At 45.5% G+C, this 21,386-nt stretch overlaps 1 protein-coding gene and 1 pseudogene across 1 annotated transcript in view; one reads left to right on the forward strand and one right to left on the reverse strand.

Annotated features, from left to right (window-relative positions):
- Nucleotides 1-21,386, forward strand: part of LOC124593947 — a 327,642-nt gene that overhangs the window by 4,993 nt on the left and 301,263 nt on the right. The gene's annotated exons all lie outside the window — the stretch shown is intronic.
- On the reverse strand, nucleotides 15,078-15,195 carry LOC124597258 (annotated as a pseudogene).

The following is a 21,386-nucleotide window of genomic DNA, read 5'->3' on the forward strand; positions in this document are numbered from 1 at the left end:
TTGCAGAGGCTAAAAACTCTAGGGGAAGGCACACATTGGAATACAGCCAGCAAATAATGAGTGTCGGGCACGAGTGCTGCTGGTGGATGAAGTGGTTGGTACGAGAGAGAAACAAGTAACAGACCTCATCGAGCCAGTCGAAAGAGTGATGACGTAAGAGACCATCTCATCCAGTGGTTGGCATGCTCACTACCACTTGACAGCATGACGATATAGATTAGTGGGCAGTGTCCTTTGAGGACGATCATCTTACTTAACAAGATCTCAAGCTGCGAAATATTCAGTATACGTAACGATTCCACGGACTACTGCCTCGGTGCTCCAGTGTTTAGCGAGTTGTCTACAGGCACAAAAGACTCCGGATCGATATCAGGCGACATCTTTTACAACTCCAGATCATCTTTCTAGCTTTCCACCTCGTAACAGAACACAGGAAAAGTGCAACTTTAATATGTACACGCATAGTTTGTGTGTGTGTGTGTGTGTGTGTGTGTGTGTGTGTGTGTTTTCTGCGGTGGTGTCGGCACTTCGCGAAGTCTTACACAAAAGCAGCCGGCCGTGAGAGACTGTAGGAGCACAGACAAAAGCGAGCAGCAGGAGGCGTGCTTAGTCACTGCTGCTTACTCACCTGGGGGAACGCCTTGTTCAGGGATTCCCTGGATAAGGAGAGAGGGAGGGGGAAAGGACCGTGTCCTGTCCTTGCACATTTTCGGCCTTCCTGTCATTTAACGCTGTTCTCTGAGAACTTCAGAAAACGGCGCGGGCGCACGCGCACCCACACACGGTGCATTAGAGGTCGGCAGCCACCCTCACACGAAACATTTGCTGACTGATGTTCCTCGTGACGTCACAGCGCAGAATTCTAAGTTGCGGAACATTTCCAAGCACAAACACCCGAGTAAGAGTACAAAGAACCTTATCAGCGTGGTCAGAAACACGAACGAATGACACCATCTTGTAGCTTCAGTAGTGATGGGAGGTGGAGTGGCCGTCAGCTAACAAACAAATTACGGTGGAAATAGATTATTATAGCCTCCTCTTCCGTCTCTTTTTTACATCAAATATCGATTCTATCGATTTCAGTGCCAAGTGTGCCTGTTCACAAGCATCTTCCACGACGCAACAATCAATCAGAATTCAAAATCAGAGGCTTTCCTGTTTTTGTATCTCACGACAGGTCCGAAGACATCTAAAGAACAACCGCTTGCCATTTGAGTAATCAGTACCCACACCCAAGATGGACACGTAGATATTTCATCAGTAAATATATCTGAGTGGAGAAGGAAAACTACAATGAAATGTTCAGTTTTTTCTTCCGTGAATGAAGTAATACGTCACTTCTTGCGTCGCAGATCGAACAGAGCAGACGCCATATTAGCACACAGGAATATGAAACTAGAGTGGCGTATTAAGTGGATTTCGTGCACGAACAGCTGTAGAAGGAATGTATTTGAAGACACCATCACAATAGAGCTCTACCAAAATCACGCCGTTTCTGTTACGATCTCTCGTAAGAAAAAATTCGTAAAGGAAATTATTTTCCGGCATAGGCTTTCGCTTTCAAGTAAATGCATTATTTCGTTATTTTAAAAAACAGCTGATTTCACTCCTTTGGACATCATCTAGGTACATCACAAAAATCGTTATGATTACTACGTGTGATAAGGTCCATAAAAAAGTTCCGCTCAACCATAGTAGGTAACTTCATGCGGTTTCTTCTTCTTCTTCTTCTCCTTCTTCACTGCAACAGCGTGCATAACAGTAAAATGCGTTAGCGGAACTGTTGAAATGGAAACACACGTGCCGTGATGAGTGTCTCAAAAAAGAACATGCCACATCCCAACCAAGTTAGCAGCGCGTATGTGGTTGGGGGACTCCATCACACGTCGTAGTTCTGGAGTCGGCAGCGGGCATCTGTAGCGAGTGTGCAGTCATAGCGTGGATAGAGAGAAGTGAAAAAACAGTGCAAAACTGTTTTTTATATTTGTCTATTAGTTATTTTGCGCAAATTGTGTACAATGAAAATAACTTCGGAAGATAGTGACTAACCGAAGGACACAGTGAGCTTGTAAGTCATTGACCTCATATTTCGGAGGGTGGACTCTGCAACACAGGAGAACTTCTGTGAATCAAATTACAATGAAATCCAGACCTTGAGCTGCTCACATGCGTTGATAAACATCAATAGGGACAGTTGAAAATGTGTGCCCCGACTGGGACTCGAACCTGGAATCTCCTGCTTACATGGCAGACACTCTATCCGACTGAGCCATCAAGTACACAGAGGACAGTGCGACTGCAGGGACTATTCTCTGGCATGCTCCCCGTCAGAACCACATTTCCAAATCCTTGCAGCCGCACTATCCTCTGTGTCCTCGACAGCTCAGTTGGATAGAGCATCTGCCATGTAAGCAGGAGATCCAGGGTTCGAGTTCCAGGTGGGCACACATTTTCAACTGTCCCCATTGACATTTGTCAACACCTGTAAGCAGCTAATGGTCTGGATTTCAGTGTTATTTCATTCTTCATATATACAACTTCCATGAAGTATTGGAGCAAGGGTGGTTCTGAGCCACTCTACATTGTTGCGGGATGTATCCAAGATGGCGGCGATGACGTCATTCAAGATGGCGGATTTTGGAGGGAAGTTTGAATTTTGGTGAGAAGACAGGTCACTTGGGCTACCTCCGCTAACCTAAGTCATCCGACTGCCACCTCGTCCTAGGGATTGCTGGGAAATTTGAATTTTGGCAGGAAGCTAGGTCATTTGGGGTATCTCTACTACCCTTAGAAATTGGCAGGAAAGAAAGCTCACCTCCACTAACCAAAGTCACCCGACTGCCACCTCCTGCTATGGATTGGTGAGCATAGGACTCGACCAGTGCTGGATATAAGTCTTCATTTAAACAATTTAATGTAGTACAGCCATCTGGTGTGTTCACCACGAGGTGTGGACTCCAACCGACATAGTACAGAGTACCACCAGCAGAGAGGGCTCTCATCTGTGACATAATCCAAGATGGCCACTGATGACACGAGTATCTTTATCCAAGATGGCAGGAAACAGTGTGTTCAGCATGAGGTCTAGTACACAGTGCCACCACCAGAGAGTGCTGTCGTCTGTTCCGTGATGTAATCGAAGATGTTTGTCTAGGGAGGGGGGGAAAATCATGGGAACCAATAGGACCCATTAACCCAGTCATGTGTTAGATTTCAGCCAGTAGGATGGCAGTATCTTGTCTGCCCTATTCTGGAGTACTGCTGTGCGGTGTTCGATCCGCATCAGGTGGGACTGACGTATGACATCGAAAAAGTTCAATGAAGGGCAGCTCGTTTTGTATCATCGCGAAATAGGGGAGATAGTGCCACAGACATAAGTGAACAGGAGTGGCAATCATTAAAACAAAGACTTTTTCGTTGCGACAAGACCTTCTCATGAAATTTAAATGACCAGTTTTCTCCTCTGATTGTGAAAACGTTCTGTTGGCACCCACCTACATAGGGAGGAATTATTATCACGATAAAATAGGAGAAATCAGGGCTCGCATAGCAAAATTTAAGTGCTCGTTTTTCCCGCGCACCGTTCGCGAGTGGAACGGTAGAGAGCGAGCTTGAAGGTGGTTCATTGAACACTGCTAGCACTTCATTGTGAATAGCAGAGTAATCGCGTAGATGTAGAACAAAACATCAGTTTCTCTCGACTTCTGACTTATTCTGTGGAAACACCACCTCTCCCCCAGAAGACCCTTGACTTCGCAGGCTCCCAAAAATGCTACATGAAAATATTTAATCTCTAGCAGGTATGGCTAATCAGGAGCCGAATGTAGCCATTTTCATCGGCCATTTCTTGTTCCAGCTAATGGAGCTTACGTAAGGTCTTGGTTCCTGGCAGAACTTTCAAATGTTTAAATATACCGGCCCTCATATAAAATCACAAACACGTAAGCCAGCCGTGTAAGCTCTCGCCACAATCGATTTAGGAGGATTACGGAAAGGCCGGCCCATCAGCTCTAGGGTGGGAAACCACTATCTACCTTGTGAGCATGCAGGCGGGACTCGGAAATTATACGTTGCAAATCTCTACATTTATGAAAATAATGAGTGTTCATTACTCAGGGAACTTCACTTCTTTATCATTTGCACAGTCAAATATTTTCCCATTTGTCTCCTTCGAAAATCTCATAAACTTTATTCACTGACTTCTAGCATCGAACGATTGCCCTAAAAGTGGCAGTTGGTCTAATTAGCATGTGTATATATACATGGAATTTCGTTCTTCTGTTACTTATTTAGCATAGAAAAAGTGTATATTCATAGCGTACTGTACTTTTTGGTAGAACTGTTATCATGTTTGCCACATTGTTCTATTAGTTCAAGCAGACATTTAAGTTGCTTACATTTTAAAATTCTTTTTGAGAATTACTAGATTAGTTGCTCTTGGTGTGAAAGCCAATTTTTTTGGTTTATTCACATTTACATACTCACTGAGTTACTCTAAGTGACAGTCAAATTAAAACGAGACAGATGGGAAAAATAAGTAAACTGTTTCTTATTTCTAAAACAATCGCCATAACTGTTAATATATTTATACCACTGTGTGACAAGAAGGTCAATGCGTTCATAGAAAAATATCTGCAGTTTCCTACGGCACCATGATTGTACCCAGCGTGCAGCTCTTAGTTAAAAACAATTCGACGGTCACGAATGTCTTGTTTCGGGACTCCAAAAATATGAAAATCGCATGCTGATTTAATTTTGAGCCGGAGAGCAAGCACCAGAGCCAATAATGGAAGCAAAGGGATTCACCCCCACAGAAACGATCAAAAGCCGCGCACGCCAGCTCTAGCGAAGTCGTCGCCACCTTTTTCTTAGAATACAAGAGCCTTCTGCGTACTGACTTTCTGGAACTCGGCACAGCAATTAACGCACGGCGGTATGTGGACACTTTGTGAAAACCGATGTGCGCCATCAAGACCAAACGCTCAGGAACGTTGACGAATGGCATCCGTAGGCAAACGTAAACGTTTTCCACGAAGGCATTGATCGTCTTGTCTCAATAGGATAAATACACTCCTGGAAATTGAAATAAGAACACCGTGAATTCATTGTCCCAGGAAGGGGAAACTTTATTGACACATTCCTGGGGTCAGATACATCACATGATCACACTGACAGAACCACAGGCACATAGACACAGGCAACAGAGCATGCACAATGTCGGCACTAGTACAGTGTATATCCACCTTTCGCAGCAATGCAGGCTGCTATTCTCCCATGGAGACGATCGTAGAGATGCTGGATGTAGTCCTGTGGAACGGCTTGCCATGCCATTTCCACCTGGCGCCTCAGTTGGACCAGCGTTCGTGCTGGACGTGCAGACCGCGTGAGACGACGCTTCATCCAGTCCCAAACATGCTCAACGGGGGACGGATCCGGAGATCTTGCTGGCCAGGGTAGTTGACTTACACCTTCTAGAGCACGTTGGGTGGCACGGGATACATGCGGACGTGCATTGTCCTGTTGGAACAGCAAGTTCCCTTGCCGGTCTAGGAATGGTAGAACGATGGGTTCGATGACGGTTTGGATGTACCGTGCACTATTCAGTGTCCCCTCGACGATCACCAGTGGTGTACGGCCAGTGTAGGAGATCGCTCCCCACACCATGATGCCGGGTGTTGGCCCTGTGTGCCTCGGTCGTATGCAGTCCTGATTGTGGCGCTCACCTGCACGGCGCCAAACACGCATGCGACCATCATTGGCACCAAGGCAGAAGCGACTCTCATCGCTGAAGACGACACGTCTCCATTCGTCCCTCCATTCACGCCTGTCGCGACACCACTGGAGGCGGGCTGCACGAAGTTGGGGCGTGAGCGGAAGACGGCCTAACGGTGTGCGGGACCGTAGCCCAGCTTCATGGAGATGGTTGCGAATGGTCCTCGCCGATACCCCAGGAGCAACAGTGTCCCTAATTTGCTGGGAAGTGGCGATGCGGTCCCCTACGGCACTGCGTAGGATCCTACGGTCTTGGCGTGCATCCGTGCGTCGCTGCGGTCCGGTCCCATGTCGACGGGCACGTGCACCTTCCGCCGACCACTGGCGACAACATCGATGTACTGTGGAGACCTCACGCCCCACGTGTTGAGCAATTCGGCGGTACGTCCACCCGGCCTCCCGCATGCCCACTATACGCCCTCGCTCAAAGTCCGTCAACTGCACATACGGTTCACTTCCACGCTGTTGCGGCATGCTACCAGTGTTAAAGACTGCGATGGAGCTCCGTATGCCACGGCAAACTGGCTGACACTGACGGCGGCAGTGCACAAATGCTGCGCAGCTAGCGCCATTCGACGGCCAACACCGCGGTTCCTGGTGTGTCCGCTGTGCCGTGCGTGTGATCATTGCTTGTACAGCCCTCTCGCAGTGTCCGGAGCAAGTATGGTGGGTCTGACACACCGGTGTCAATGTGTTCTTTTTTCCATTTCCAGGAGTGTATATTACGGCGATTACTTTCGAAATAAATAACAGTTTACTTCCTGTTTTCCTCCTGCCTCGTTTCCATTTGAGTGCCCCTTATATTCTGTACTTTAGTGTACGTCCTTTCTTGTGTTAGTGTCACTGTAGAGAAGTCTTCTGCGGGAAATACGGAAGCGTCCGATCCCACCCGTCTGCTTTGACCCATGACGTCACAAATATGGCGGAAACAAAAACACACACACACACTTTCCACAAGAAGCCTTAATGACACTAACGGGACAAGCGCGGGAAATGGGGTGTTTTGGGTGAGGGGCAAACTAAATATAAACAAATTTAGACGACTTGCGTAGCTACAACGTGTAAGTGAAGACAGCTATGCATGAATACCCACCCACCTCCCCAGGGGTCGTAACCCCTGCAACCCATAGAAGATAAAGATGCTTCAGTAGCTGATTAGTGTTTTTTGTCTTTTAAAAAAAAATCTCACGGGATAGAACGAACAGATCAGAAAGATAAATATAATAAACTAAAACAGAAATTCGAGGAAACAGATAATTAAAATAAGTAATACGTGTTTTTAAATTTTAAAAAAAATCTCACGAGATAGAACGAACAGATCAGAAAAATAAATAAAATAAGATAAAACAGAACTGGAGATAGGCACACTCAAACCAAACTCCGCGCCGTCATGACGTCACACACAACACCCTTACGTCACGGGTCAAAGCCGACGCGTGGGATCGGACGCTTCTGTCGACCCCTTCTGCGTGTGCACAGACATGATAATTATTGTGCACATTTTGGATTTTACATCTGTTCGATTTTTGTAATCCCGTCACAGAAATCGTTGCGCGGAACGTACAGTAGTGGAAATAGTCTTCCTAAACTACTGCCCTAGGCGACTTTCACAAGGTTTACAACGCAATTTGATAGATGTATGTTCTTCCCGCAGAGCCTAGCACGTGGAGGCCTCTGAATACATGCGTAACATGCTGTGAGTGGAAAGTCGCAGGAGGCATCCCGCCCTTCTCGACTAGAAGCCCAGATTCTTAAAAACCCTGTGCCGTATCCATAAGTCAGTGCATCACAGTCTCAATGAAGCTGTCTGCCACATACCTGGCAGCCTAGGACGCGAGATACAATTTGTCAGACTTGGCACGGAAGTTCATGATACTGGCCTCAATTAAGGAGAACAGAAATATTTTCGAAAGAAAGAAAGAAGGGAGGCGGAGGCGAGACTGAATTTTTTAAGCTAGATGTGCGTTTAGGCAGAAGCAGTACCAACCTTGTTGTGGCTTCCCGCTGGGCGCCAAAGCACCCACCGCCAGACGCCCAGACGTGTTTATGTGCTGCAGCACGAGCCTTCGTGGGCCTCGCCCCCGTCATTTACTTGCAAGGGCACGAATGCTGCGTCTGGAAAAGGTCGTTTGTCCTCCCGGCGCAATTGTCCTTGAAGCGCTTCATGAAACCGCCTTAAAGTACGCCACCGGAACGCCGTTCCAAATGATCTTCTGAATGTGGCCTGGATAATTTTCTTAAATCGTAAGGAAACGGTACACACAGTGTCTGAAAGAGCAGATTCTGAACTGTCATGTGTCCTCCGCCTTGGATCAACGGCGAGAAAAACAAAATCCAGTCTACAGTTAATCGCTAGCCTTCTTAGAATAAGAGCAACCATGATTAACTGCGCGTTCTGTGCTGATGCAGAACGTGGGCGTACTTACGGGAGAGAGTATTGTTAGACAATTCTCTGCCAAATCACGAGCTCTAAGGATATAGGGAAACGAAATGATCGTATGGTATTTATTGCCCGGGATATCCCCTTCGGGGTTCGGCCGCCGTATTGCAAGTATTTTTTGTTGACGCCACTTCGGCGACTTGCGTGTCAATGATTATGAAAATGGACACACAACACCCAGTCCCCTGCCGGGAATCGAATCCTTGCCACTTGCGTGGTAGGCGGTAACGCTACCGCTGCGCTACGGAGGCGGACTATATATGGGAAGATTTACAGCGATGTATCCTACACGTTAGTATGACATTTTCGCCGATGGTAGAAGAAATTTCATTGGAATGTTAACAAAAAAGCAGCTCTCTTTTGAGTAAGATGGGACAAACCTTGACATAAACGAATAATGAACCCGAGGGCGAAATTTTCGGTAGTTGTAATTAAAACCGTGTATATCACCGCAAAACTAAACGCATTTCGTCTCCCAGTCGAAACATGAAACCAGTATGTTTCCTGTTTACGGAGGAAGGTGGGGGGAGGTGCAACAAATGGTGGGAGGGGGAACATTAGAGGACGGACTGTGCAGCTGTGTGACTGGAGCCTGTTGGCAAACAAGGTGACGCGAGCGAGATGTTAGAATGTGTTCCCCTCTCTCCTGTACAACAGTGTTTGTTCAGTTACACGTAATTGTAATCAAGCCTGTGTATATTATCGCAAAAGTAACGTAGATGTAGATGAAACAGGAGAGATACGGGCTATTACGAAGGTGCTCAAGAATATTTAGCCTCAATAACACCCGTAAATAAAACAAGCTGTTGCCGTTCAATATAAACGTGAATATTTTGCTTATAGGCGGACACGCCCATAATGGTTTTATTGCATGACTAGCGATCAATAACTGAGAATAGTATCAATTTCTGTTGGTGACCGAGATAAATCTGCTGCATTGCAACATTGTAATACTCAGAGCAGGTGTCACTCAGTGGCACCAAATGATTAAGTAGAAAGTTGATTTTCGCGATCTCCACCTCAGACTTCATTGCTCTTTCAGATTCTCTTGACAATACCACATGCAGTTCATCTTAAGTTCATCGTCTGGAACTATATTCTGGCCACTACGATCATCTGATACAACCCTAATGGACTTCGCTGTATGGGGTTACATTAAAGACAGTGTGTTTGTTCCGCGCTTCCGGAAACGTCGACAAGCTGCGACAACGGATAATGCAAGCAGTTGACACCAGACATCAAGACTGGATTCATAGGGCTTGGCAGGAACTGATTACAGATGCCCGACTTGTCGTGTTACAAAAGGTAGCCATACTGTAAGCAAAATTTGAAGGTATACTGCATTCAGTGATATATAAAACAATTCCGTATTTTACTTAATTTCCACCGTTAAAGGTTATTACGCAAAACTAATTTATAAACACCCTGTATAGAGGCCAGATGGTATGCATGCTGGACTTGCAATGGAGAGGACGACGGTTCAAATACGTGTGCAACGACCCAGATTTTCCTAAGTCACTCCACGTAAATGACGGGATACTTCCTTGAAAGCATGGCCCCCTTCCCAATCCTTCAAACAATTTGAACTTCTGCTCAGTCTCTAATGACCTCGATGTCGACTAGACATTAAACCCTAATCCTCCTTCCTTCCTGATGGCTTTCTCACATAGGTTAACGGTTAAACGCTGCTGTTCGTGCTAAGCAGAAAATTTGGCAATTTCCAGTTACTACCACATACTCATTACAGTTCATTTTCTTTACTTCACGTCGATGCACACACATTTTTTGTCGTCAGACTACAGGTTTCGGTCTATGACTATCTTCAGATCTGTTTCATAAAGACACGTACTAATATACTGGAGCCTTAGTGGCATCGTCAAACGCTACACGACGATGTCACTATGGCTCCAACATATTAGTACGTGTCTTCATAAAACATATCTGAATATCGTCATTATAGACGGAAACCGGTAGACTGATGACAAAAAATGTGTGTGCATCGACGTGAAGTATAGGAAAATCATTCTGTATTGGGGTCACTGTTCAATTCGCGACCGCGTTGCAGCTTGTATTCATTGCAATGTAAGTTAGTCATATCTGAAGGGTTTGCGTTGATGCCTTTTCATGTTGTTGCAGCTATGATATTTCATCCCTAGCAATCCATTCATTATAAAGTATGCAGCGTTTAAGTGGAACAACCACTCATAACTAATAGCAGTTGATTTCGGATTAGCATTCACTGGAAATGTGATCGCCCGCAGGATGAGGCAGCCTGTAGCGAAATTTGCTCAACATATTCTAGAGAAATTCTGACGGTCTGAGACTCTTAATAACTTGGATTAATAGAGGAGACAGTAGACCCAAAGAAGAGCAGTGCGTTTCGCCACAGGTTTCTTCAGCGCGCTATTACATGCCTGGGACGCTCATCCAACTACAGTGAGAGACCTGCACGACAGGTGTTTCGCTTCACGGAGAGGCCTGCTGTCGTAATTCCGACAGTGTACGTTTCTACACTTTCTTTCCTCCTAGAAATATCTAATGAAAGACCACGATGGGGAAATGAGAATAATAACTCATGGAACAGGAAAGTTGCGAAATAGTTCTAATTTCGTGTGGCTCAATTGCCTGGTGCGAGTCTTTCAGTTGGACACTACTTCGGTGACTTGTGCCTCCTTAACATATCCTGGCATACAACACGGCCGCTTGGTGCCATACAGTGATACTCAATGTTGCTTTGTCAATACTAGACATAACGGGAAACAAAACTGATTTTTTTCTGTCAGATGCAGTCATAAGAAACAAAAATAAAGATCAGAAACACATTTGCATTTGATAAAGACAAACAAAAACTAAAAGCAGACCCTTACAAATAATCACATCCAAACACTACAGTTTCTTCTGCCTGTCATCTTGCATAACAAACTGTTTATAAATCAACTGGCCCTTTTGTGTGAAGTTAAACATACTCCTTACCAAACTGTCCAGGTAAGCCTGTGGGAATTGTCCCATTCCTCCACAGTGACCTATGAGATGCACTGTACTGTCTGTGGTGGGACAGGACGACTGCAAATCGTAGTTTTAGCGTGGCCTAGTCATTTTCAGTGCAGATGACATCTGGAGAATATGGAGGCCGTTCGACTGATTCTGTGCTCCACTAAGAAGACTGTTAGGATGGAAGCGTACATTGTCGTCCGTAAGTGTGAATCCCATTCCAGTTTATTCGCCGGACTGAGCCACAATGCATGCAAAGGAGTATCGGGACGACACCACACCAGTCATCCACTCATGTACTGGCACAAGGGATGTCCTGTGGCTGTTCATGATTCAAACCCAAAACATGACTGAACCGCCTTGACAAGTGTGGTCATCTACGATACATTTGGGGTGTAAACGATCTCCTCATTGTTTCCAAAAGCGAATGTCACTATTGCCAGGGTGGAGACTTACACGGGCCTCATCAGGAAAGAGCGTTGTGTCCTACAGCTGGTGCCTAGTCCACAAAGGTTGGTTTCCTGCCCATGCAACACGAGGTCCTCTCCGAACCTGATTTAGAGGAGTCGTCTTGAGAGATCTCCTCGTACGTAATCGCTGCTCATGGAGTGTATTTGGCATAGTTTGCGTTGACACCTGCACACCTGTAGCTGTTTGTAACTACCACTGTAGACGTGTAGCATTGTGTCGAGGGTTTCTGCTTGCTGTTTTACACAGCTACAGGTTCTACACACCCGTTGTTTCTCTCCCGCGGCCATTTTTGTGCCGATACTCAACTGATCCTGTCGTTATAAACTTGTTCCAGATTCTAGACACGTCGCCTTGACTCACCAACGAAATTCGCTGCGACGTTCACCGTCTCATTCGCTGCCACTTTTAGGGCCTCTGATCGTACGTATTGTGAGAAATACGATATCGTAACGACACACAACACAAGTTCTGCAGTGTTTACAGGTGACACCGTTGGTTTAGACTACACATGCTGCCCCGTCATGGTAGGAAGATGGACTGTGTTTCCGATAGAATTACATTACAAACAAACTGTGTTCATATCATAACTTATTTCGTATTAAAACGTTCAGTATTAAAGTTTCGGCAATTTTCAGCATTTATTTTGACCACTGTATTAAGACGATAGCACGTCTCTCGACTCCAAGAAGTTAAAGATATATTTATTTACGACTTAAACCAAATTGTTAGTTGATGTAATGAATAGCAGACAGCTATAGATGTGGAAGAACCGTAAGTTAATGCGGATGAGTAGGGAGAACAAACCTGTAACGTTCGGTAACAGTATTACTAGCGTCCTGCTTCACACAGTGCAGTCGTTCGAATATCTGCTCGTAGCAGAGCGATATGAAATAGAAAGAGAACGTGAGACCTGTGGTAGGGAAGGTAAATGGTCGACTTCCGTTTATTGGGAGAATTTTAGGAAAGAGTGGTTCACCTGTAGAAGACAGCTTATACGACGCTGGTGCGACCTATTTTCGAGTACTACTCGAGTGTTTGGGATCCATACCAGGTCAAATGTTCAAATGTGTGTGAAATCTTATGGGACTTAACTGCTAAGGTCATCAGTCCCTAAGCCTACACACTACTTAACCTAAATTATCCTAAGGACAAACACACATACCTATGCCCAAGGGAGGACTCGAACCTCGGCCGGGACCAGCTGCACAGACCATGACTGCAGCGCCCTAGACCGCTCGGCTAATCCCGCGCGGCCCGTACCAGGTCGAACTGAAGGAAAACATTGAAGTAGTTCAGAGGTGGGCAACTAGATTTGTTTCCGGTGGGTTCGAGTAATATCTAAGTATTGCGGAGATGCTTTGGGAACTCAAATGGGAATGCCTGGATGGAAGGGACATTGTTTTCGAGAAACACTTCTGAGAAAATTTAGAGAACCGGCATTTGATCCCGACTGCCGAACGATTCTACTGCCACCAACATACATTGCGGATAAGGACCAGGAAGATAAGATTCGAGAAATTAGGGCTCATACAGTGGCATATAGACGGTCGTTTTTTCCCTCGCTCTTTTTACGAGTGGAACAGGAAAGGAAATGACTAGTGGTACAGGGCTCCCTCCGCCACAGAGTATCGATGTAAGTATAGATTTGACCTACTGGTAATTTGAGGAAGAGGATAATGACAGGTTCGATTAAGAACAGTGACTGCTAGCGAATCGCCAACTGTACGGTTTATTGCCGAAGTTATTACTCATTTCAAACACTTTAAAAGACACTGGGTTGTAGTTGTATTCCGCATACCACTATAAAACATCGATCGTTTGACCCTGGAACTTTAATGTGAACAGAACGCGGCGCGAATGACTACACTGAATGCAAATTCGCAAGTACGTCCGAGCAATGCCGGCACGCACGTCTCTGAGCTCCACTGTCCATTTAGCAGTGCACTAACTCTTGACCGCCACACTAAGCGCCAGCGCCAAGCACACAAAATCACTGCTACTGACAACAGCAAGCAGCGATTACTCTGGAATACAGGACTCGGCTAAAGCAGCTGTGGTTGCATTAACGAATTATACTCTTCGCAATGATGCAGATGGATAGCTTTACAGCCGAATATCACAAAGAATGACAACTAAATAACGTGTATCCCAAGGGCCTACAATTTATCGTGGAATACGAACCACACGTCGTAGTTTTCTGGCAAATCTTCACACCGTTGAGAGCTGAAGGCCAAGTTAACGGCAGATCGGTTCGACCGGGATTCGATCCAGGATCCTCTGTTTCCAGACGCACGCCTTACCAGTAGACCACACGGCCCGACGTTTCCAGAAATAAACACACAGTTTACAGACGTTACTTGGTAAACCACTTGAATAAAACTGCTGTGCATCCCAAGCTGAAGTTCGATAGATCCTCTTAAAATGATTCAGTCCTAACTTCGAGTATCACTTGTCGTTGCCATGATTCCAGCTACTAGCAGCATTTCGCACAGAAGTTAAAGTTCATCCTGAAACCTAACGGTGCGCTTGAAACTTGAATGTTCAAACTCAAACTGTGAAGCACCATACAACGGATTTCTAGGCCTTTTTCAGGTAATCCACTAAAAATACTCAGTGACAACAATTAAACTTCAGCAAGCGCAAGGAAAGTTTTTTTCATGTGTTCCAGAAGGATAAAAATCAGATAACATTAGCAAAGGAGATAGGCAAAGTTAATACATTATAGCTATTAGGAGTTTTATCTTGAAGATAAATACTCGTGCAATACGTATCTAGGCTACAGGCCATCTTCAAGATCTGAACTAGCAATGAAATCTGATTTTATGCCTCCGACAGTATTAACCTCTGAGTTATAATGACTTACGACGACCTTAGTGAGAGAGAGAACTTCCAGCGGAATTGCATTCCTTAACAAACTGCCGCAGAAACAGTTACCAGAAAGCTGAAATGTTACATAAAATAAGGGACTACTACGTGGCGCTACGAAGCTAATGCATTGCTGGTCTAAACAGAGAAGTAAAATATGAAAAGCCAAGTGATTCCGAGAACAAAGGGAGTTTCGACAGACGAATGTGGATACTGTTGTAAAATCAATCTAATGGTCACGACTTGAGATACATAATTAGTGACTTTAAACAGGCGACCAACTGAAATCTTAGCTGTTACAGAAAGCGTCATAATATATCAAGTCTTCATAAAAACTAAACTCCGTCCGAATAGGCCTTGGAAGTACCGACCGGCCGCCGTGTCATCCTAGCTACAGGCGTCACTGGATACGGATATGAAGGGGCGTGTGGTCAGCACTCCGCTCTCCCGGCCGTATGTCAGTTTACAGGACCGGCGCCGCTACTTCTCAATTAAGTGGCTCCTCAGTTTGCCTCACAAGGGCTGAGTGCACCCCGCTTGCCAACAGCGCTCGGCAGACCGGATGGTCACCCATCCAAGTGCTAGCACAGCCCGACAGCGCTTAACTTCGGTGATCTGACGAGAACCGGTGTTACCACTGAGGCAGGGCCGCTGTCATCAAGTCTTTATGATATTCATAAAATAATCATAACAAGGCTATAGATGGAGGGTTCCGCCTTAAAAACAAATCTATTGGTAAAGCATTCACGAACAGAAGAGTTCGCACCTCAACATGATTATCTTAACAAAGCAGTTTGCTCACATGTAACTGCAAAACGGACTAAATGTCACGAATGCTCACGGACGAATGAAGTGACGTGTATATGAGATTCTCAACTGATCGTAAGGGAAAACTCAGATATATTTGACAAAGCACATCCCACAAGAGTTTGCTCCGGGTAACCATGACTCGGCAGACAAACTAGATCTGCATGAATGTACTCGAATATGCGTGAAAAGCATTGTCCAACCTAAGAGCACGTTGTGATCGCGCCTAACAAGTCCGATGCAGCGTGATGAGAACCGCAGCTAGTGCCCACCAACCCACGGTACGGAAGTCGGCACCAGATAGGTCCAGACAGAACAAAATTCAGCTTTAGAGTGAAGATTTTGGCTGACCGTGCATCCTCACAACCGAAAATCAGCGATCCTTTGCACTACTGACTGACGCTGGCCAAGGTCCCTGACCTGCGCAAGATACATCACGCACACGTCATCCATAGATGAGAAAGGCGGCCAGAGCAGAGAGATGGAGATTCTGTCTCTTTGGGCCAGAGTATGGCAGCTGTCTAGGAGTACGTGCCTCTTTGGAAAGGAGAAAGGTGAAGAGGTGAGTACTTAGGAAAAGAGGATGCAAATAGCAGAAGCGCTTCACTGTAAATACCCAGTATCTGAATAATCCTGCAGTGGATCGAATGCTGGATAATTGAAAAAAAACCTTCTACAGCAATATAAAGTGATTTATTGAAAATTCTATAAAAACACTCCCCACTTTATTACTCTGATATCCCCTGCTATACCAGCAGGACAGGACAGATAGTTTAATTTGTGGAATGGGGCCAAAATCAGTGGCTGTCAGTTGCACTCGAACATACTACTTTATTCATTTGACAGACATTACAAAAGTAAAAAAAAGCCATTAAAAACAGAGTAAGTCAAACATTAATTTTAGAACTTAATTCCCGGCTAAATACGCCATTAAATCTCACGCCTCAAGGGCAAAACAACTTTAATTTAAAATCGGCTAAAAGCCATACACAAACAAAACAACAAGGACAAATAAGAAAAGGCGGCACATCAAATGGCGCTCAGAAGTTTCCAAGGGTCGGCCTGGAACTCCAACACTAACGCTCGCTTCAGTGAGACAGGCATTCGGCCCTTTCACGGATTTCCTTCTGAGGTCCCGAAACATCTCCACAAAACCTGAGTTTCATTCGAACCTACTGGTAAAAAACCTAGCAGCCCGCCTCTGAATTGCTTCGATGTCATTCTTTAATCGGATCTGGTGCGGATGCCGAACGTTCCAGCAGCACTGAAGATAAGGTGGCAACAGCGTCTTGTATACCGTTTCCTGTAAAAATGGACCACACTTTCCTGAAATTTTACCAATAATCAGAAGTCGACAGTTCGTCTTCCCTACCTTAGTTCTCAGGTGCGCGTTGCATCTCACATCGCTTTCCAACGATACGCCGAGACATTTAAACGACATGACTGTGTCAAGCGACACACTACCAATACTGCACCCAAACACTAAGGGTTTGTTTTTGACCACTCGTCCGCCGTAACTTACATTTATCTACACTTCAAGGTAGGTGACATTCATCACAACCAAATGGAAATTTTGTCTCAGTCTGTTGTATCTTTCTACAGTCTCCTATCTCATACATATTCCCGTACATCACAGCATCATCAGCAAACAACCGCAGATAGCTCCCCACACTGTCCGCCAGCTCATGTATGAATGTAGATGATAATAGCGATCCTGCGAGGTGCCGGGGCTAGCAGTGTATTTAACACTAAATTCTTGTAGAATCTACATATGTAAATGATGCTCTAAGCCCCCCCTATTCTAACTCCGATTTTTGCTGTTGCACAAGGATTTAAAAAAATACGCGAACTGACTCTAATCAACCCTGCCAGTGGAGTAGAAGAGAGTTTGGCACCTGCAATAATTTAATTTGATAAATAAGTTAAATAAACGAAGGTTTCATTATCATAGTGAGGAATGATAGGGTTGCTCTACCGATTAACAGAATGAAAGTTCTGTCCAAAATAACAATATGATTTGTTAAGACTAAACACAAAATAATAAACAAAAACACATGAAACATTTACAATACATTAAATTGGCTCAAATTGGATACTCAAACAAACACTGTGAATGTGAAGTTGTCCCTAAACTAGATTGTGAGGATTATGACGAAGTGGTATGTGGAGCCAATTCCTTGCAACTCAAATCTTAAGAGAAAACACATAGCCAACCCAACATTAATTGCTGCTACCCAAGAGAGAACAAAGTTAGAAAAAGACGAACAGGCGCGCTCTCCTGAGCACTGATTATCACCTAGGAAAATCCCTGTCTGCCGGTGCTGTGGACATACATTACCAACCTGTCTTCTTAACTGCAAGAACACGATTTGGCGTACCGGAGGCGATGGCTGGTTGCTTCGACGTCCTCGACCGCAAGGCGAGAGCCGACTACCCACAAGAGCACCCGTACAAAACCGAACACAGAACATTCCCGCCCTCATGACAGTGGCCGTGGTTAACCGTTCCAATCAGCAACTCGATAACCGGCGGAAAATTCCACTCCATTGCCGGAGCACTATCATTCCACCAATGGAGATTCTTGGCGCCAACTTCTGCGCTGATTTTGCTACGTCACAGAGCTATGCCCTGAGCAAGCCAATCACAGTTACTATTTTGCAGAAAGCGCGGGAATTTTCCCGCCACAACTGCCTGGGTACACAAGTCATTCCCACGCCTCGCTGGTAGCCCGCCAGAAAGTGTTTTCGCTAAGTTTCTGCGAAGTAACGGAACCTCTAGCCCAGCCGCTACTTCAGGCCCCTCCGGGCGTATCTTTTGACAATGTCGGCGTCTGGAAAGCATTCACTCGACTCCCTCACACCCTTTCAAAATCAGCAGAGCCCGCCTGTCACCGGACCACCCGGGTGACAAGAGACGCTGCGTGGGAAGTCCGCGTGTGAAGGAATAGCAACTTTCCACCGCATGCAATTAGAGAGGAGAATCGTAAGATAGAAATATGAGAGGGGGCTCATGCCACCTCTCAATCCTATCACGCTTCCCCTGGGGCTCTACTGACGATACTCTTGTCGCTGGTGAAGAGTCGCCGTTGAGGGCAACATACTGGGTTCTATTACCTAAGAAGTCTTCGGGCCACTCACATATCTGGCAATCTAAACCGTACTATCGGACCTTCGTTAAGTCTGAAGAGGGGTACCGTGTCAAATGCTTTCCGAAAATCTAGGAATGTGGAATTTGCCTGTTCCTTTCATTCGTAGTTCGCAGTATGTCATGTGAAAAAGGGCAAGCTGAGTTTCACACGAATGATGCTTTCTAAAACCACACTAATTCGTGGACATAAGTTTCTAGCCGTGAAAGAAATTTATTATTTTCGAGCTGAGATTAGGTTCAAGTATTCTGCAGCAATCTGATGTTAGGGATGCTGGTCCGTAATTTCGCAGATCCGTTCATTTACCCTTCTTATGTACAGGAATAACTGCGCTTTCGTCCAGTCGTTTGGTACTTTCCCGTGGGGGAGAGATTAGCTATAAATGCAAGCTGAGTAAGGGAACAGTGCCGTAGAGTACTCTCTGTAAAACCGATATGGAATTCCACCCGAACCTGATGACTTACTTGTTTTCAACTCTTTCAGTTGTTTCTCTACTCCAGGAATGTTGACTACTTTGTCATCGATATGGGATTTCGCGGTGGTCAAACGACGGTATTTTTGAATGATTCTCCTGCGTGAATGATTTGTTATAAGCAGAATTGAAACCATCGGCTTTAGTTACGCTATCTTGAACTGCGACACCAGACTGGTGTTTCGTCGCAGCGTTCAACGGCCGGAATGGATAACATACATTTGTATTATATCTCGCACAGGTCCGATTTGAAGAGGATCAATCGTTGCGATGCGCCGTATTGTACGTTCGCTCATTCTGACCTAGCCTTACACAAAGCACCCTGCGTAACACACCTAAAGATGTCCTGCACAGGACAGACGTAGATGTACTACTGTGTACATGGTCACAACCTGCAGTACCCCGTGTGATTAAAATTAGTCTCTGACTCCAGTAACGATTTCTGCCTCGACTCCGACACGCTCATTAAAACCCGATATTGACACAACAGCACGAGAGTACGCTGCCTGAAATTTGTCCTGCCACGAGATTGTAAGGTGGGGAATTGCTACAAAATCCGTTTCTAAACATATTTTGACAAATGAGGTGAAGGAAACACTACCTCCTTTAAATGGAATTAAAAACGAAATAAGCTGATGATTTATCGCAAAAGTTCGTCTTCGTGTACGAAAAACTAACAGATTGACAATACGAATGTAGCATAACAGAAAAGTAATCAGCGTAGATACGATGTGCAGAGAAGGATAATGGATTTACGCTGCACATACCTTCAATGATGTGAATAAAGCCCTCGAATCTGAATGTACTATCCAGTGGATGCTTGTCCGAACTAAAATGAAAAGGAACCTATCTTCGTGAATGGAATCTAACGACACTGCGGCGTCGGTGTAACCTTATAAATTGATAAACTCCCATTTAAAGATGCAGTGCTGGACAATATGCTCACCGATCTCTTGTCGTCCCTGCGCAAAACACGAGAATGATTGCCATCCCCCTCCCCACACCCTCAGCTATCGAACACGTGTAGTCACCTCTAAGACAACCAATCAGTGTGTTCGCGATCCTGCATCCCTGCAGCCAACCCCCGCCCCCCCCCCCTTACTCATACCATTTGCGTCTGCATGGCAGCGAACACCAGTGAGGCAAAAAGTTATTTAGTTCCGTTCAATTGAGTCAATAATTTCCCTCCGCCGAATGTATCAAGTAGCGGGTCAATCAGTGCACTCTCTCCTCTCAAACTTTGGTGCGTAAATTCCCGTCTGATGTCAAGAGGTGTTCTCAATAAAATTCTTCTCAGCCGTTGACCGCATTGTCAATATATGAAATTGTCCGACGTTTCTGTGCAATAACAAAATAAAAAAAGACGTTCTAGGCTGAGCGCGAAATGGGGTCGACAAGCAAAACACAGCAGGAGCCTACCACATCGATTGCGAATGTGGGCTGGTGTGTGTAGGTCCGACTGGGCGGCCGATGAGCACTGTAGTTGCAGAGCGTGAAACACACATCCGTCTGGGACAACGCACCAGGATCAGCGGTCGCGGAACACCAGGATGAGTGCGATAAAGAAATAATATTCCGTGAAGCCCGTGAAACAGCCACTTAGACTGAGGAGGAAGAGTAGAGAGGCCATAGAAATAGCCAAGCGACCCGTCAACATGAATAAGAGGAAGGGTAGAGGGTTATGGATGCCAGCAGTGACAACGCTACGGGAGAGCGGCGCGCGCCAAGCAACTCAAACAGGCGCGCGGCAGACCGACCCGGTCGTACACACACACACACACACACACACACACACACACACTCTCTCTCTCTCTCTCTCTCTCTCTCTACACAGAGCGCGGGCATGCCGCAACTCGCACCTCTGCAGCACCTGAACAACGCTGCGTCACAGCTACCGCCCGTTTCTACTTCGCCTGTTCTCATCAGTGGCAAGAAATGTAAACACGAATCAAGCGCGCCTTTATTCACCAGTGACAAAGAACGATATAAAGACCAATAAAGAACACGTAACACCCCTCTTCCTGTCCTCAAGTACCCAATCAAATTATCTAAACAGCTTCCCCCCGCTACTATACAGGGTGGTCCATTGATAGTGTCCGGGCCAAATATCTCACGAAATAAGCATCAAACGAAAAAACTACGAAGAACGAAACTCAACTAGTTTGAAGGGGGAAACCAGATGGCGCTGTGGTTGGCCCGCTAGATGGCGCTGCCATTCGTCAAACTGATATCAACTGCGTTTTTTACATAGAAACCACCATTTTTTATTACATATTCGTGTAGTACGTAAAGAAATATTAGTGTTTTAGTTGGACCACTTCTTTCGCTTTGTGATAGAAGGCGCTGTAATAGTCACAAACGTGTAAGTACTTGGTATCACGTAACATTTCCGCCAGTGCGGACGGTATTTGCTTCGTGATACA

This window comes from Schistocerca americana, chromosome 2, assembly GCF_021461395.2.
Source record: "Schistocerca americana isolate TAMUIC-IGC-003095 chromosome 2, iqSchAmer2.1, whole genome shotgun sequence".
NCBI classification, from domain to species: Eukaryota; Metazoa; Arthropoda; class Insecta; order Orthoptera; family Acrididae; genus Schistocerca; species Schistocerca americana.